This window comes from Metopolophium dirhodum, chromosome 9 (assembly GCF_019925205.1).
Source record: "Metopolophium dirhodum isolate CAU chromosome 9, ASM1992520v1, whole genome shotgun sequence".
In the NCBI taxonomy this organism is placed as follows: domain Eukaryota; kingdom Metazoa; phylum Arthropoda; class Insecta; order Hemiptera; family Aphididae; genus Metopolophium; species Metopolophium dirhodum.
Genome location: NC_083568.1, coordinates 6,603,737 through 6,622,364, shown reverse-complemented (window position 1 = coordinate 6,622,364; position 18,628 = coordinate 6,603,737). Strand labels below are relative to the sequence as shown.

Sequence of the window (18,628 nt, the reverse complement as noted above, 5' to 3'; positions counted from 1 at the left end):
TACGTCGATACGACGTTCGTGTGTTTTACAAACTACTATATCCACTACCATTATTATTATTGGTAATTAGGCGTACATCTCAATGGAAATCATAATTATAGACCTTCGTCTATGTATATAGGACCGCGGCACTAAAAGTTATCAATTGAAATACTGATTGCCAACACAACACGTAATATTATATATGATATTATGTAACTGAATGCCAACTAATTATTGAGTTGAAAACATAATAATATATACACTATTCATTAACGCCGGGCCGGGTGCCGTGCAGCACGCGAGTCATCGGCAATTGGATTTTCAAACGGAATCCGACAAAGTAGCGTTGATTAACGCGTATAGTCCGTCGCCGCCGAGTTGACTATTAATTACGGCAAATATTTGGCGGAATAAAACACTTACCTCCGCAATACAATATGCATGGGTTATTAAATATAATATAATATGATGGAGGTATATGGCGACGTTCAGGGGACGTCAAGAGTCACCGCCGCCGAGCCGCCCACGTGTATAATTATAAGACCGTCGCGCACGGGCAAATATCGTACGTATTATATTATGGAGAGACGATGACCTTTCACGTGGCGCCTAAATAGTTTTGTCAGGCAAAAGAGCCGCGCCGATCGACCACACGGTACCTATGTAATATTATGTACACCCTCAGTCGTCTCCGATGGTTTTCCAAATATTATCTATACCTATATAAGTCGAGTGTCGGCCGCCGTCGTATTCTTCGCGAAGAGCGGCTGCGTCTGCCGTCACGTCTCCTCCTCCGTGATATAATAAGATGTGTATATAGGTACACTTGTAACGACACGAAAATTATGTGTATGATGTGCCGACGGTCCGAAATCGCTACCACTCCCGAAATTACCCTCGGGAAAAAAAAAACGAAAAAAAATGTTAAATGTAGGTAATAATAATAATAATAATGATAATAACAATAATAATGATAAAACAAACATTGTAACCAATTTATATTGCGCGCGGCGGTGGGACGAAAACAGACGCGAGTCTCTCCGTTGGGGGGGGGGGGGGGAAGGTTGTTTGTTTTAAAGTGAAAAACGTACATAAAAAGCACTTGTTCGTGTGTGTGTGTTGGCGCGTCGCTGAAAGACAGGTGCCCCGGGTGGGCGTGTCCTGTGTATCTTATGCCGAAGATTGTCGGCGGCCGAGTCCTCCTAATCATTTCTACGGCGGCGGGGCCGTCGGTCCGCGTCCGCCGCCGAGTTCTTTAATTTCGTTTATTATATTATTAAATGTATGTGTGCGTACCCACTTCCCTCGGTCAGTGTTCGTTTTGCCGCCGCCTGCAGGTTATTAGAACCGTGTGTGTGTGTGTGTGTGTGTGTGTGTGTGTGTGTGTGTGTGTGTGTGTGTGTGTGTGTGTGTGTGTGTGTGTGTGCGAGTGAGTGTAGGTACGTATATATATATATATAATATTGAGGAGGGCGGGCGCAAATGAGCTACACGGACATTTTGACGTTGTTTGTTTGTTTTTTTCGTTTTTTTTTTTTTTTTTCATTTATAATAACCTGTTGCGAGACGTCAAATTGACGACGAAGCGAAAAACAAAAAAAAAACGAAAACAGACGATTTTTCGAACATAATATACCGGTATAATATTATATACAGCTATACACCACCTATATATATATACGCGTATAATATATTATTAGGTATATACATTTTATTACGAAACCGAAGATCCGAAACGGTTCAATTATAAAAATATTATATACGCTACACTCGCGCGTTCACGATGATCCTCGCGATGCGTGTGCGTGGTTAACAAGAGATGAACGGACAGAAGCACCGCGAGAGAGGAGGACAGACGATATTATATTATAACATCACGCGTTCTCTCATCATGACAATATTGTTTTGTTATTTTATAATATTATTTTACCACCTATTACTATTGTTTTCCCCGTTTCACGTGATATTCCGCACATGCGCACAGACCGAGCGCGACACCGCGGCGGACTCACCGTCGTGCAGACCGGTGTAAAAACACAAGATTTCTGCAGCGGTTTTCACTATTATCGTTATAATAAGGCCGCAGTGCCTTGTGATGTCTACATTTTTGCGCCCACTCGTATTATTATTCCCAAATATTCGACATGATCGCGGCCGAGACGTTTTCGATTACAGCGCTTATATCATAGTATAATATCGAAACGCATACTAATATGACGGTACACATCAAATCCCCACTTATACCGGTGTACAATAATAATAATTATGTATAATATGATTTATTAATCGTCTACATCGATACAACTATTAATGCTATAATAATATCGTTGTATACGAAATAATAGGTGTTCGAATAAATAACTCGTTGTGACTATAACACACAATCGCATTGGATCATAATATACCTACACTTTTTTCGTATAACGCGAAAAGAATTTGATTTTATTACAAGTGGGTTTTTTTTTTTTTTTTTGTTAAGTTTTCAAACGCTTATAATCTCTTTAGACACATTCCGCGTTCTGTCCGAGGAATACATTATTATATAGGTACGCGCGCACATAATATTATTAGATGTACCCACTTATAATATATACAAATTCGTCTTGCTTTTCATTGGGAACCTTTATACCGACATGGTGAAAATGTTGCCGACGTTGAATAAAATGAATACTGAATTAGATGTTTAACAGTATTTAAGCCCCGTGTTTCAGAATTCTTCGGATTACATCATTTCCCTTGATTCGTATCATTTAATCCGACATAATAATATAATACAGCTTCCATTTGTTATGTTATAGCTCTCGAACCTATTAACTAATGGGTTGCGCACTCGCCCCGTCGAAATATTTTCGAGCGTTTAACTCCTATGTATACGGAAGACGATTTAAAATCGGCCGTTTTATGTATTACATTATACCGTGTGCGTATAACATTATGAGAGTGCTGCAGTGTAATACCTATTATATTATATGGCCGCTGCTATCTCGAGACAATATCAATCTGCCAGCTCACAATACAAATCATTTATTTTTATCATTGACCTGTAGTAGTACAACAACAGAACCACTCCGACAATGTATAGGCACATTCATTGACGATTATACGAATGTGATTTACGTATTGGTTTTTAGAACACACCCACACACGATATAATATAGTAATATCGTATTCCCTTTTTAAATCTCTTCGGATTCGGATACGTATACAATGCGGTATACCTATTTAAAAATGTATATAATATTATTACATATACCAGTATACCGCGTATCATATTATGTGTCTAGCGTGTGATACATAGAACATATATATATATATACCATTATATATTATAATACATATTATAACATGTACTATATATTATATAGCTATAACAGGTACTGTATGTCATATATTATGCTATTCAGGTTTTTAAATTTTGAATATCGTTTCGAGATTGCCTCTTTATACAATAATATCGTTATCTCGGCCGTATTATTGTTATTGTGTACGCGTAGGTTCGCTGTACAGTTATATACACACACACGTACACGGTATAACAATATTTTATACTATGAACGCATTGTGATCCACTGTATTGTTATAGGCATATATTATATCTCGTTGTGGTTATAGATGTTTTCGATTGCACGCCCCGTGGGTTAGGTCTTAGGTACGATGTTAGTAAACAGTGCATAATAACACCCCGTTATAGGTATAGGTATAATATTATACTACTATATATAAGACGTTTAACCAAAGTGAATTCGTCGCTTGAATACGCGTACGTACAGTCGCATCTTCGTTGCAAGGTACGTGTAAATCGATTTCGAATATAAACGGAAACGATTTGGAGACCGTCCGCGGTGGTGAACGAGTCCCTCGGGATATTCGTGCCAAAAGAGTTCGAAAATCATAATAAAATATGATGGGGTCCGTTAGTGCAGTGCGGAGTACCCAGGATTTTTCAATGGAGTGAAGGGGGGGGGGGGATAAACAAAGTAAATCAGAATTCGATATCCGTTACTATAATATAAGTCATTATTACTATATCCCGTAACAGTGATAACCTCTACAAATATAAATTATAATTGATAATGCTTATACGTAAAATGTTTCTTCCAAATAGTTTTCAGAAATATCATTGCTTGTACTTTGCCTTTTATAAGATTTATACCGTAACACGGCCAATGGAAGGGGGAGGGCCGAGGCCCCTTTAGCCCTCCCTCCCCATCCAAAGGGTACGCAACTGCCCGGTCGTGAGGAGAGCCTCGCAAAAGCCATAATAACAGGTATGTGTAAACGGTAATAAAAGTTGAAACGCATATATTATTATACACGACTCAATACGACGTCAACTGCAGCAGGGTGTGCCGACGTCTGCAGACGACTTGAAACTTGTTCGAAGTTATGACGAACTCTCTTGTTTGAGGACTATTTTAATAATAATATTATAGTAAAATATAAATATATTTAAAATGATAATTGTATATGTATGTATGCGCTCGTCTGTCGCAAATGTCTGCAGAACCCGTTTTCAAGTAGACCCGTCGCGTTATTATACGCACTTGCATCGACGCGAACGTATTTTGTACACGCATCAGTCTATATACAGGGTGATTCATTCAGCGTAAAACACTCATTATCTCAAAAAGTATTAATGTTTTTGAAAATATTTTTTACATAGTTTCAAGTTGTTAAAAATCAACGTTTTTATTAAAAAATTATATTTTTTTTAAGTTTTTACTTTTTTGAACGACAGCATAGAGTTTTAATTTAATATTTCAAAGCAGAATATTTTTCTAAGTATTTTGATACATAAAAATCGAATTCAGGACGAGTAGTTTATGAGTTATAAGTATTTAAAGTTTAGATTGGCGGAGTGGAGGGACTATCCGCAACATTTTTGTCCACTACTCCACTTGTCTAAACTTTAAATATTTATAACTCATAAACTACTCGTCCTAAATTCGATTTTTATATATCAAAATACTTGGAAGAATATTCTGCTTTGGAATATTAAATTAAAACTCTGTATTGTCGTTCAAAAAAGTAAAAAACTTAAAATATATAAGGATAAAAAATATTTAAAAATATGATTTTTCCGTAAAAACGTTGTTTTTTTAACAATTTGAAACTATGTAAAAAAATATTTTCAAAAACGTTAATTCTTTTTGAGATAATGAGTGTTTTACGCTTAATGAATCACCCTGTATAGTAGGTACCTACTTTGTCTTATCATCTCCGTTCGATTTTTGTTCACACGATCGCAATAATTATCCGCTCGCCCGTATCGCGGCTTTGCTGCCTCAGTGCTATATACAGAGTGAGTACGGCGGCTAGTTTTCGTCTTAGTTAAATACGAGAAAACGGGAAAACTCGGTTGCCCGCACTGTATACAATATATCATATAATAATAATATGTACCTAACTATAAACGGACACCGCGAGCTTTCGGTCTACCGCGCGCGGTATACGCCACGCGCGCGCGGACCACATGTAATAATTACCGCACGGCAATAATAATAATATGTGTTTTTAAGTAGGTAGGTATAGAAATTTCGCCATGGTTATTACCGCGTTGAATATTAAATTGGTTTTTTTTTCCCGTGCAGTGTAAATCCGGACAAGTAGACGACAGGCCACCGGGGCGCTGTTACGGCGGCGGACGTGCACCGTAGGTACAACATTATAAACACTGCTGTTATGATAATATATTATGCGGCGAAAAAAAAAAATGATAATGTAAAACCGAAAAAATTAATTGAAACGTTGTGATGTTTTATCATATATTTATTATTTATTTAATATGTTTTTTTTTCGTCATCGGTCAAATACCGGTCCACGCGATATTAATTTTCTGTCGTCATAATCACGACGTGTCCGATTCGTGAACACGAATATGAAAAATTATATTTCAATATTCTACACGGCGCCGAGGAGCAGAAGACGACCACCGAAATGTCTCCGCGAAAGACGTACGCGTCGGTAGTTTTCTGTCTCCCGCCAATAGGCAAATCGTTTGCTTACCTCCGACGGGTTTTGCCGCCCAAAACATAATATTATAATATTGGGTCGAGTGATGCCATCCGCATGCGCCATTTTCAAAAAACGTTTAGCTTTTTTTTACGAATAAAAGTATACAGAGTGTTACAGAGACCTCTGACAAAAAACAGTTGATGCTAAAATTTGCCTATGACAAAATTTGTGAAAATTATATGGATGATTTAAGAAATAAACTCATGTCAGTAAAAGAATATTTTGAAAAGAGTTATTACGTATTAAAATAATTTATTGGTACTCCAAAAGAATATTGATATTTTGACTGCAGCTTGACTTAGATATAGATAGTTTTTCACCATCAAAATTATTCTTATAACCAGATTTACAAATTGGCTATTTTTAAATTTTCCTAAAACAGTGTAATCAAATTTTTAATTTTTATTATCAGTAAATACAGTGCAAATGTTATTAAAAAATATTTTCAAAATATTGACTATACCAAAAAAGTTATTGCATTAGTCAGTATTCTTTCTGTTACACTCTGCGGTATACAATAATATTGTGTTATGTGTCATGTGTTTCGTGCAGAGCGTTATTTTTTGTCACACGAATCACCGTTTTTCACACAAAAGTTTTTAAGACTCGATTTTTGAAATCTCGCTAAAGGATGCACGCGCAAAAGAACGACCTAGGGACCTCATATACTTTTAAGGGAATTAATATTTTACAAGAACGTTTTTCGAAACCCCAAGAAAACAGCGATTGTCAGACAACTCTTCTTTCCGCGACGCGCTCGTTGTTCGAACACTATTGCGGTACCGAATTGGGGGGGGGGGGGGGTGGTGGTGGGGGTGATGTCATTCGTGCACGCGACTTGTCTGCGCCATTTTCCGATTGATCGAACGCGTGCTGCAACACTATAGTGTTCGCAACAGTCGTCGTCGTCGGGTGTGAAAGTTTTCGGTCCAAATGCATTAAATAGATTGCTGCAGAGGCTTCGGCGAAGGATAAAGCCGATAGACTATACATATATTATATATATATATATATATATATATATATAGGTATATAGGGATTTGGGGGTTGATAAGCGCGCCGCAAGACGCTGTGCTGCAGCCGATGTGTATTATAATAAAACGTTTCGCCTTCGCATTTTATATACATTCGGTCTGTGCCGTTGTTCGGCGCCCGCGAGAAGTTTCTTTTATAAATTTAAAAGTCTTTGAATATACATACAATATATATATATCCGTGCGCTACAAATGCTGCAGTATATACAGCTAGCGGTCTCGGGATATACACGTCCACTTGTCACTTTGTGTGTTAGATAAAATTGTACACTAAAATTATAATTTTATTGTTATATTTTTTTTATTCGGCGGTGAGACGCGTTCCAATAATATTATCTCGTCGTCTTAACACTTAGCGCAGTCTGGCTGTATTATAGGTATACGTATTTTCACGACTGTTATTTTAATGCGATTCTGTTCATCATGCAGACGACGATTATAATATTATATACGATGAATATCTACATTTCAATATAATGTGTAAAAGAAATATATTATGATAAAGTAAAAGGTTTTTTAAAATATTACGATCGAGACACGAACAAAAAAACAAATCTCGTTTTTTAAAATATATAAAAAAAAAAAGTACAGCGCTACCGAAGAATCGATCGTCGTTTATCCGATTGACGACGCGTTGTCACAATATGATAATAGGTACTTGCAGTATTTTAGGATCGTATACAATAAGAATTAATATGGACACAAAACTATGCTGCGTTGTCAGAGTGGCGAAGAAGAAAGAGTCGTTCGAAACCACGCGTAAAAACAATTATTGGCGATCTCCGCGTAATCGCTGTCCAGTGTACTGTTCATAGTTTTATCTCCAAGACGCCACTCGTTTGTGTTATAATGATAATATTATATTTAGTCGTGTGTGATGTGCCTACACAAATAATTCTACGTTCGATAATATAGCTGCGTCTGCGATCTACACCCACATTATAATTTATAATTAATTGATTGTCGATGCCACGTATTTTATCGTATTTAGTTAAATATTATTTTTGAGCAGAACGCGCGTCATAGATTATTGTATAATAGTGTATAATATGATATGAAAAAAAAATATCAATATTGGTAATTGGTCGAGAAACCATCATACCAGTGACAAGTCTATATATAGGTAGTGGAGGATAGTGTCAGTCGTCGTCTGATGCCAATTCGGTGCACAACGAATGTAACACACAAATTGACCGGCGTAAATAAACAAGTAAATAAGCAAATACATAAATACACATCCTAAAACCTTATCAGTTTACTCAGTGTGGCAAGAGCGGCGTAAAACGCGCAACGGCCCACGCCAGTGACTTTGTATACACTCAAACAAACAAACACCAATGAAGAGTCGGTGTTCAATGATCTGTTATTATTAATTTGTTTTCATCAGAACCTTGGTATCGGTCAATCGATTAACAATATTATTGTACCATAAATATTATGACGTTCACTAGGTAGGCGGACGGTTGTCGTTCTACATAACAATTCGCGGCTGTCGCTCTTGGTGCGATTTCTTGACAAGGTACAATAATATTATTATCTAATATTTATATTATGACAGTATTTAGATAATCTATGATATCATTGGCGATGCTCTCCGTTCTTGTGTTTCCGCTTCTCGTTGGTATACAATATTATGCCCATTTCAGCGATTTCGCACAACAATACAGTACGGCGGATTAATTGTCACATCGTCGACTCAGACGGACTTAATAATGTTGTATATTATGGACGGCCATGTTTGTATAATATCGATTATTGCCGCGTTACGGACGCGTATTAATTGATTTCAACCACAGCACAATTGTAAAATAATAATATATAGACCGCATCTATGCGGTGATCTTAAATTAATCTGTATAGGTATTTTCGGATCTACGACTACCCCAGTATAATATACGTAAGCGTGCGCAGAATTTCTGGCAGGGTAGTCATATACATAAGTACATAAGACATATTACCGCACGCACATATTACGTACCTGTATATAATATATTATAATATTCATACTCACACCGAAGTTATAAAAACTAATTTGGATGGGGGTAACCCAATTTAACTACATTTACCATAGTAAAAAAGTTTTTTATGATTGACTATCAATTGTCGTAATAATAATAGATATTGAATATTGAGAGGGGCCGGGGGGAGTTCGCAGAGTAGTCAAGTGCCTACCACGACTACCCCGTGCGCACGCTTATGCGTAGGGTAGATACCTGCACATTATTATATGTAATACATGTAATAATATGTATGGTACGCACACAATATAAGTATATAATATTAATAAACAAGGTGTCATTGTTGTGTGCCGGATTATTTCGGAAACTACCGATTCGATTTGCACGGGATTTTGTTTTTATTTTTTATCACATTGATAATGTTTGAACAACAAGCATAGGCATGGTCGTGTGACGTTGATGGCTTTTTGTAATCATTTAGGGTGGCCCACACATGAATTTTGTGTTTTCTCGCGAAAATCAAATAGATACAGTTAAAAAACAAAAATGTCTTACATACTATCCCTGCAATGGGTTGCTATTGGATTTTTTTTGAAATAAAATAAAATAATATTTAATCAGTTGTTTGTCGTTAGTGAAATGTCCGACAAAGGCGATGTCCATATTATCGTTAATATAAACCTATATACTCGATCGATTTTGTCGAACATTTCAAATTGTTCTTGGATACATTGTTAGATCCATTAGTTTAGGGATCGTATGAAACGAACCATACGTACGAAAATAATGTATAAAGTGCTGGTATACCTACGATCCGTCACAGCTCATGGATTGCACATCTCAAGTCGACTCGGTTCACAAAGTTATAGGTATTAGGTATACGCCGATTGCAGATTTGTCCCCGGACTGAGCTATACCTACTCACACTAAAATCTAGATACACCTAATATAGCGTCGTGTTTTTTTTCGTTTGTTCGTTTTTTCCCGAGCCAAGTCCGGTTGAATATACAATTGGAATATGTGTGTGTGTGTGTGTGTGTGTGTGTGTGTGTGTGTGTGTGTGTGTGTGTGTGTCATGTACGATGATAATAGTGTTTAAAACGTCAAGGCGCGCGCATAAACCCAAATAATAACGCCATAGGCACCCGTGCAATAACGATTAAAACAAATGACGGCTGCCGAAGATCCGAGTAACACCGGGTGGCATTCGGCGCGGCGTAGGCATATAATATTATATTTGATTGTAATGGTACAGGTACACCTCACCATACTCACTCACGTGTGTAGGCAATAATAATTATTATAATGTACCTACGCGCTACGACGTAATCGAAACGAGACGCGATAAATTTCCCGAATAATATTAAAAAAAAAAAAAACCGTCCGAAAACCTTCTCCCGGCGCCGCCGTTGCCGTTCGCAGCGACATAAATATAATATTATCTTAAAATATATAGGCTTTTAAATATAATATTTTACTGTTATTGCAACGGCCGGGGCCGCGTGTGTCATATTAATATTATTATACGTTTATAATGTCCGTCGACGGGCGTGTAATATCGTTACGACGGTGAGGTCGTAACTCTGCGGAGCCCGCGGAAATATCACCACCATCGAGAGGATGCCGGTCCGATTGACGGCGGCGTCTATTACGCACCGCGAGCAGTCGTAATGTTTTTTTTTTTTTCGGTATTTCGGGTGTTTTTTTTTTTTTCCGATTTTAGTCGTTGGCTTTTATTATTATTTTTTCTAATCAACGTTTAACGACCGCCGCCGCGTCGCACAACTCGCCCCGTCCGTCCGCTCGCGAGACGCGTCGTCGTATGGTCTTCTACGTCGACTGTTCGCAGCGGGTGTCCTGTCGGCCGACACGTCTCATCGCGACTGCTGGCGGCACCGACACCGCCGCCGACGCGGAAAAAAAAAACCGTGTCGCCGAGATTATCGAAATAATATTTTAATATAATTTTTTCTCGTCCACGATATTAATAATAATAATAATGATAATGTACGTGACAATATTATTATCGTCCGAGCCGCAGTTTTCGACGACCCGACGCCATCGTCGTCTCGACGTGTCGTCGTCGTCCCTCTCGCAGTCGTCCGGATTCGTTTTTGCTTATTTTACGCGCCGCTAATGTTCGTTTAATTAACACGTCTGTTTGTTGGTTTTCGGCTTCGTAGCGAACACCACCCCCACCCCCCCCCCCCCCCCATTCCCTCCGTTTACAATTGGTTCGTTCGTTCGTTTCGTACACAAGTGCAGTCGTATAATGCCTCAGCCGGGTCATCCGCAAAAATCGCTGGAAATAAAATTACAATACGATTGCATTGCTAATTGCTATGGATCTATAATTTCTTATTTTACTTTTTGTTTTTCGTAATTTTTAAATTCTGAGCGGAGCGAGGGATCTATTGGTTTTGGAATGGTTTTTTTTTTTTTTTTTATCCTGTATACAAATTTTTTACCAAAAGAAATTCTTCGATTTCAACATTTAGTATCTTATCTTTTTTTGCAAATTGTATCAAGATGGTACTTTAGAGAGGTAATTTTTCGATTTTCTCAATATTTATTTAATGAAACAGGAAATAAACCACCGACAAAGTATAAAAAAACCGCTAAAAATTGCATTTTAATTTCTAACACTTTGTTTAACACCATAGAAACGGATTAAAATTAAAATAATGATTTTAGTTATTTTGCTGTAATTTATAATACATAATATTAATTTATTCAACTTACAGGCTATAATAAAATATTATGATAACAATATAAAATATCCAGATCGACAAACCGTCTCCGCTCAGAATCGTTTTTCGTATACAATGATATGATTCAAATTTAATACAATCCATTATACGGTGACCAACTTGTAACCCGCTGTACAGCAGAGCGACATCCTCTTTCCCGCTTTTTTCATCTCGATTTCACACTGTAATACACCTCACGCGATATACCCTCCATACGCATCTCATACCCATGTATAATATTATTAAGTGTGTATTATGCTCAGTAGTTGTATAATGTTATATTTATATAAGACGTGTACCTGCCTACCTTTAAACAAATCACCCCGGGGCGGAAGAAGAGATGTGCGTTCGTAATTATTATTATCGTACTGTATCATAAAATATATATACACGAGGGGCGCAGACGTCGGCGGGCTGCAGTGTTTGCACAAGAAAAATACCAAAACGTCGTCGGACGATTATTATTATAATAATTACACCGCATGTCTGCATGTAGCGAGTACGCCTCGATGCAGCTGCATGGTGGTGTCCCGAGTAAATAATATTCTGAAGTTTATCGGGCACAGATTAAAAACCAGCGGCGGTATATAATATTAATTTAATATTATTATTAGTATGATGTAATAAAATAAAATAATATATTATTTTATAATATTGTTATTATCGACTACTAACAGTGGTCTCCGCATAATGAAACCGAGCACATCGCTGGAACCCACGCCTCTTACATTTAAAAAAAATATGTATAGTATTGCTGACTGCAGTCGTACACGACATTTTTTGGTTCTTATCGTAGCTGCACTCGACACGGATGTTCGCAACGTTTAGAAAAGGTTTCTGCAGAAAAAAAATTGGACATGCCAAGTGTTCCGTTGCAGTATATATAGACGTGTAAATGTTTTCCTAGCCAGTTAGAGGCGAAGGCTGCCAGAGACTTAAACTCGCGAGAGTATAATATACATATATCTACATATTTTAATTAAAATTCAAATACGATATTTATATTTTATTTTAAACGAATTTTTTTAAGTATGCGTTCTTTAAATTACTATATGTACATATTATACAACATAATAGAACACGCAATGCAATTTTTTAAATTAAAACAATAAAATAATAATTGCTCTATACAATATGAGACGGGTTTTCCAATATTTTAGTTTTTAGGAATAACTTACTTTTTATAATCATCATAATATTATGGTACTCAATAATCTAGTACCTACTTACTTATCATGTATGCATAATATTATTTGGCTTTAATTTACACCATAATAGTATGCAGGTAGATGGCTGATCATTATTATTAATTCATTATTTAATAGCACTATAGAAACTTGTCTATTATCTGTATTTTTTTTAACATCATTTATCACCTTTAAGTATACCTAATTAATATGACGTAGTTTTCAGTCGATTACCACCTATTTGATACCTAACCGTTCGAAGTTCAAATGAATAGCTGGTACACAAAGAATGATAATTATATCAAACAGAAGCGCAGACACAGATCCATACAATATAATTATATTATTATCTTGTAATAACTTTAATTCTCGCATCGTTAAAAACATTCCTAAAATAATTTCGTATTATGAAAAATACCATAAATATTATTATATTATGTTTCTATAATATACGGAACGTACCTACGCAGTCAAATGAACCTGCAGTCCTATACAGAATATAAATGGAACCTAAAAAAACACAGACACCAAGACGTTCTTTTTACCCCCAAACTGAAGCTATATGTGAGAAACCCGTCTTTCCAATTGTACACAATCTGTTCTGTGTATATTCACCACGGGGGTTGAATTCAAATTAGTACGAGATCGTTAAAAAAGAAAAAAAACAGTATTCAATACTCTTCTGTCGCTCGCTATATATGGAAAAAAAATATAAATATAGTTGCCCGCACATATGACCGGCTCCTTTTGTTCTCCGCGTATGGGGTGTTAACGGTTGTTTGTTACTAATCACCACCTACAAAAGACGCCAAGGGTAGAAATTTATTTTTTTTCTGTCCCATTTCTTATTATCACTTCAGACGTTCTAATAATAATTATTTATTTTGAATAACGGATCGGGAGGCAAAAAAAATGTAATTGTTTGTTGCGCGTATGTCCTACGCGCTATATACGTTTTGTTTGGTCAAAGTTTTTTTCCACTTCTAACCCTTTTACCACCCGTGCACCATTAACTTTTTTTTCTAACGCCTTCAGAAAGTAGTAATTTAAATAAACGAAACGACTGACTACCAGATGCTTCTGAAATGTAGGTTACATGTTTTTTTTTTTGATTTTTTTTTTTTTTTTTTTGATTCATGGAAAAGGCAAAAAAAAATACTGTATAGAAGTTTTCTCAACATTCATGAGTTCTAAAAAGTTTTTGAAACTTCTAGAAAAGTATGATTTCATTACATTAATTATATATTATACTACACACACACACACATATTTGTATATATATATATATATATATATATAACAAATATGAAGTCTGTTTAAAACGTTTTCTAGGCCTGAAAATAATTAGACAATCACCAAACAAAATAGACACATTTTACGACATCAATATTGTCTCTTGTCCCTTAATGAAATAATACGTCAAATCGTATCTCAGATGTTTTATTCGATCGCACTTCTAGAATTTAAACGATAAAATTAAAAAAAAAAAATCATTATTTAATTAAACACTCTCGAAGTCCCTCCCTTTGGTTTATCTCTTCGTCTCGTTTTCTTGTAAATATCGTACACGAGGAATTCACGATTCTCGCTGGTCACGACTACTTAGTACAATATAATTTTTTTTTAAAGAGTGTCCAGACATGAAGATTCTCCAACCGGTTGCTCCCGAGTATAGACCACCGATGCGGTTTTTGGCATTGTCTTAACAATGGAACGATACAAAGGTCATACACGACTCGAAAGGTGACTTAATGACCAACGGAATGACATAATGTTTTTTTAATTTACCATTATTATTACATTTTGTTTATTTTTCGTAAACTTACCGACTGTAATTGCTCGGATTGCATTTTCACTGATTTTAACAACTAATATAATACACTCTGGACGGTTGTTAATGTGGTTGGCGGACCAAACGGCTATCTGGCCCGACAAATCTATAAAGCTACAATGGAATTTCGGCATTGTTTAACTCCGTCTGGGACTTTGGAGTCGTCCGGATCGGAATTCCCAACGAGGTGCAAAAAACAATCGAATAATTTGGGATCGTAATAGACACTTATTATGTAATGGAGAATTTAATTTAAGAGAGACCGCCAAAACAGAAAAAAACAGGTGGGTACCTATGTCGAAGTATAAGCTGCTTACGCCGTAAACGGTAAACACTAAACACATAAAATATTCTCGAATTTAAACAACGACGATGGTACTCGTTGCGTACAAAAATTGAACCGTTTAAAAGTTGTAAACTTGCATATGAGGGATACACGTCATGTAATGATAAACAACAATATTTTCCAGTAAATACTTATAAAAAATCAACGTAAATAATACACAAAAGTACTTACTAGAGCTACACACGATATTAACGACGAGTACCTATGGTATACCACACAATATAACAGTGGTAGAAGGATTTTAAATCGAAAAGTTTTCCGTAAAAATATAGAACAAACTATATAGATTGGTACTATTTAAATTGTTTTGGCTCTAAATAAAAGAACACAATTAAAATCAGAAATGAATCGATATAAAAAACAGAATTTATTTTATTTTTTCAACACAGTCGAACGATATATAATATTATAATACGTTCGATAAAATAATAACTCGATATTATAATAATATATGAACTTACCTACGTATAGATTTATATACAGGTTAGGCATTGCTCGCGTTAGGTTTCTTTTCCGCAGCGTTCCGAATTCGCATTTACCCCAATCGATAATGCCATTGTCGTAAATCTGTTTTATGGACTTTTAGACACAAGATGTACATATCATCAAGAATTATGGCAACACAATAGAATACTACCCACGCGCGGACTTGTGATCGCATTGGAAAATAAAAGGAATTTATAGTCATAGGACACTTATTGATGTTAAGGTCGTCGGATATGAGAATTATTATTATCATAATATTATTTTGATTTATGATACTATTTGCTTTTGGCTTTGTAACGATATTTCGCTAAAGAAAACTACATTGTTTACATCAAATATGTTATTTATGAAATGAATATTTGCAACGGAAAAAAAAAAAAAAAAAACGTGTAACGATATTATTATATGAACAATTTTTTTATACAAAATGTGTGTGTAGCGCATACGCAAAACAAAGTTTATAATACAGGCAAGGCTCAGTGCAGAGGTTTTCGGAGATAAATAAAGATTATGACGTAATTTTTTTTTTAAATGTAAAAAAATCAAAATAACGATATTGCGATCCTAATAAAATACATCATCGCATTCGATACTCATTATTCTTGTCATCAAAATAACTGCATAATATATTGATGGGGCACTCTTATAACGGAGGATACTTATTTTATGGGCCTGTTATTTTGCTTCCGTGACTTGAATTTTTACACGAACACAATATCGAAAAAATGTTATACTGCCTTGCCGACGTCATTGTTTTGATGGTTTTTTTTTCACTCATTTTATAATATAACTAGACGGCTAGAAACAAGTATTTAAATTTAACACCGCGCATCACAATAGGTATTCTCAATACTATATTATGCCGTCTTAGAAATGTTGATTTACAAAATATCGAGCCGCTGAACCAATACTCGATGATTTATCTATGGACATTTAAAATGTATACACGAGAATTGGATGAGTGGCAGCCGGCGGGGCTACTCGGCGAATTTTAGTTCCTCGTATCGTATACAGCCGCGGTTAGGTATAGGTACTCCATGGTTGTCTAAATTTTAGATACTTTTGTAAATAATAAACCATCGGTATTCGGCGTACGGTATTTGATATTTATACATGTGCATTTTCTGAAAACGTTTTTGAATCAGAATAAAAATTTAAAAATACATGATATTATACCTCTATACTTATATATATTGGGTTTCCCATAATAAATGAAACTCGATAAAATATTTCTTTTTTTATATTATTTGTTATTACGTAATATGTATACACAATCTGTACCGGAAGGCACAATGAGATATATAAAAAAAACAAAACATAAACAATTTGAATGAAGAAACCACTCATTTAGACACTCATTTATGACACTTTTAATCTTTTATTAATTTTTTGTTTTTTTTTTGGTTTAAGGATTGTTTACTAGCCGGACTCTGCAGGATTTGTGCCCAAGGCGACGAGGAGGGTTCCTTGGATGGCTTATGTGACTAAGTTTTTAATAAGTGGATTTGGGTGAGTGTTTAAGGCGTAGATGGAACCGCCCATAGTAACTTTTGGCCTACCCATGTATGGTATTCATGAGTATGTCTTTATGTAGGGCATGATTATTAGATACAATATATAGTGGAAAATTGGTAATTTTCCTCAGTGTGATATTTTGGAACCTCTGTATTTTATTTTGATTGGAGATTTTTCCACTGCCCCATAACCGTAGGCCGTAGGTCCAAATTAGATTTAGGAGAGATCTGTAGAGGAGTACCACTGCGAAGAGTTACTTCTGGACAAGATACTAGTTTAAGTGCGAATGTAAAATGAACTGATTTAGGTTGATTTATTTAAAACGCCATAGTTTGTACCAGTCTCCATTATAATAGAAAACTAGAATAGTAATAAGGTAGGTAGTCACTATATAGGTACTTGAGTCGAATTTTCCTTCAACGGGTGACCGCGTAAAACGAGTTCGTTATTAATTGATTTTGGTATCTAAATATATAGGTCGTATATTTTTACCTTTACCTGCCTACAGTGTGGTGTTACATAATGTATACTATACATATTATCATGTTATTATACGGTCTGTGTTTTTTCATTTCAGGCGGTCGCTCCTCCTCCGAAAAAGGCGCGTCGACCAATGCGATAAATAAAAGATAAGCGTGTTCCAGTTTATTAATTTTTAACGAATGGACAGCGGCAAAGGAACCAACAGTTTCGTGAGGAAAAAAACTGTTTTACCATCCGGTCGACAAAAAAAAAAAAACCCGAACTGCCATATTATTTTAAAACGGATAATACAATAAGTAATAGAATATGGTTAGGTTGGTAAAAAAAAAAAAAAATCTAATTAAATAAATGAAATCAATTAAGAAATGAAAAAAAAAAAAATTGAAACAACTCACCTGCGTTCATTGTTATACCACAATAATATATAATACTATTAATAGGTATTGTCGACGAGGAGGGGGAGGGGGGGGGGGTTGGAAATGTGTACGAATCGTATATTTAATGATATTAATATTATTTAATCCGCCGGCCAAGTCGCCGCCGTCTCGCCCACCCGAGACCAATAAATTATTATTGTTATTATTATTATTATTATTATCGTTATTATATTGTGCGATGTATATAGTATATAATAATAATAATAATAATAATAATAATAATAATAATATTCTATTATAAAGTAGCCGCGCAGCTCTTTAATTGCAAGTACCTACCTACCTATAATATGACACAATGTTTGGATTGAAACGTATGTCGGTATAAACGCGAGGAGCGATCGTTTAACATTTTTATTTATTATATCGAAGTTTTTTTTGTTTCTAGTTAGCACCGACGACGCTTGTTAGTAATTATCATCGGAAATATATTATATATGTATGTATCGAGAGGCGCAGCAGTCGAACAATATACGAGATTACTATTGTAATACGATGAACACCACCGTGACCAATGATCATACTCAATGATATGAGCTGTTCATACTTTTCAGTTTATACCGGTTGCCAAGGGCGTAGCTAGAATAATTTCATCGGGGGGAGGAGG

The 18,628-nt window shown here is 35.6% G+C and overlaps 1 long non-coding RNA gene across 1 annotated transcript in view; it reads left to right on the top strand.

The window, feature by feature from the left end:
• Nucleotides 1-17,972, top strand: part of LOC132952332 (uncharacterized) — a 116,431-nt gene extending 98,459 nt beyond the window's left edge. The window contains exons 2-3 of the long non-coding RNA XR_009665462.1: nucleotides 17,000-17,098; nucleotides 17,682-17,972. This is a non-coding gene — a long non-coding RNA (uncharacterized LOC132952332). The remainder of the gene's footprint in view (nucleotides 1-16,999; nucleotides 17,099-17,681) is intronic.
• The last annotated feature ends 656 nt before the right edge of the window (nucleotides 17,973-18,628 follow it).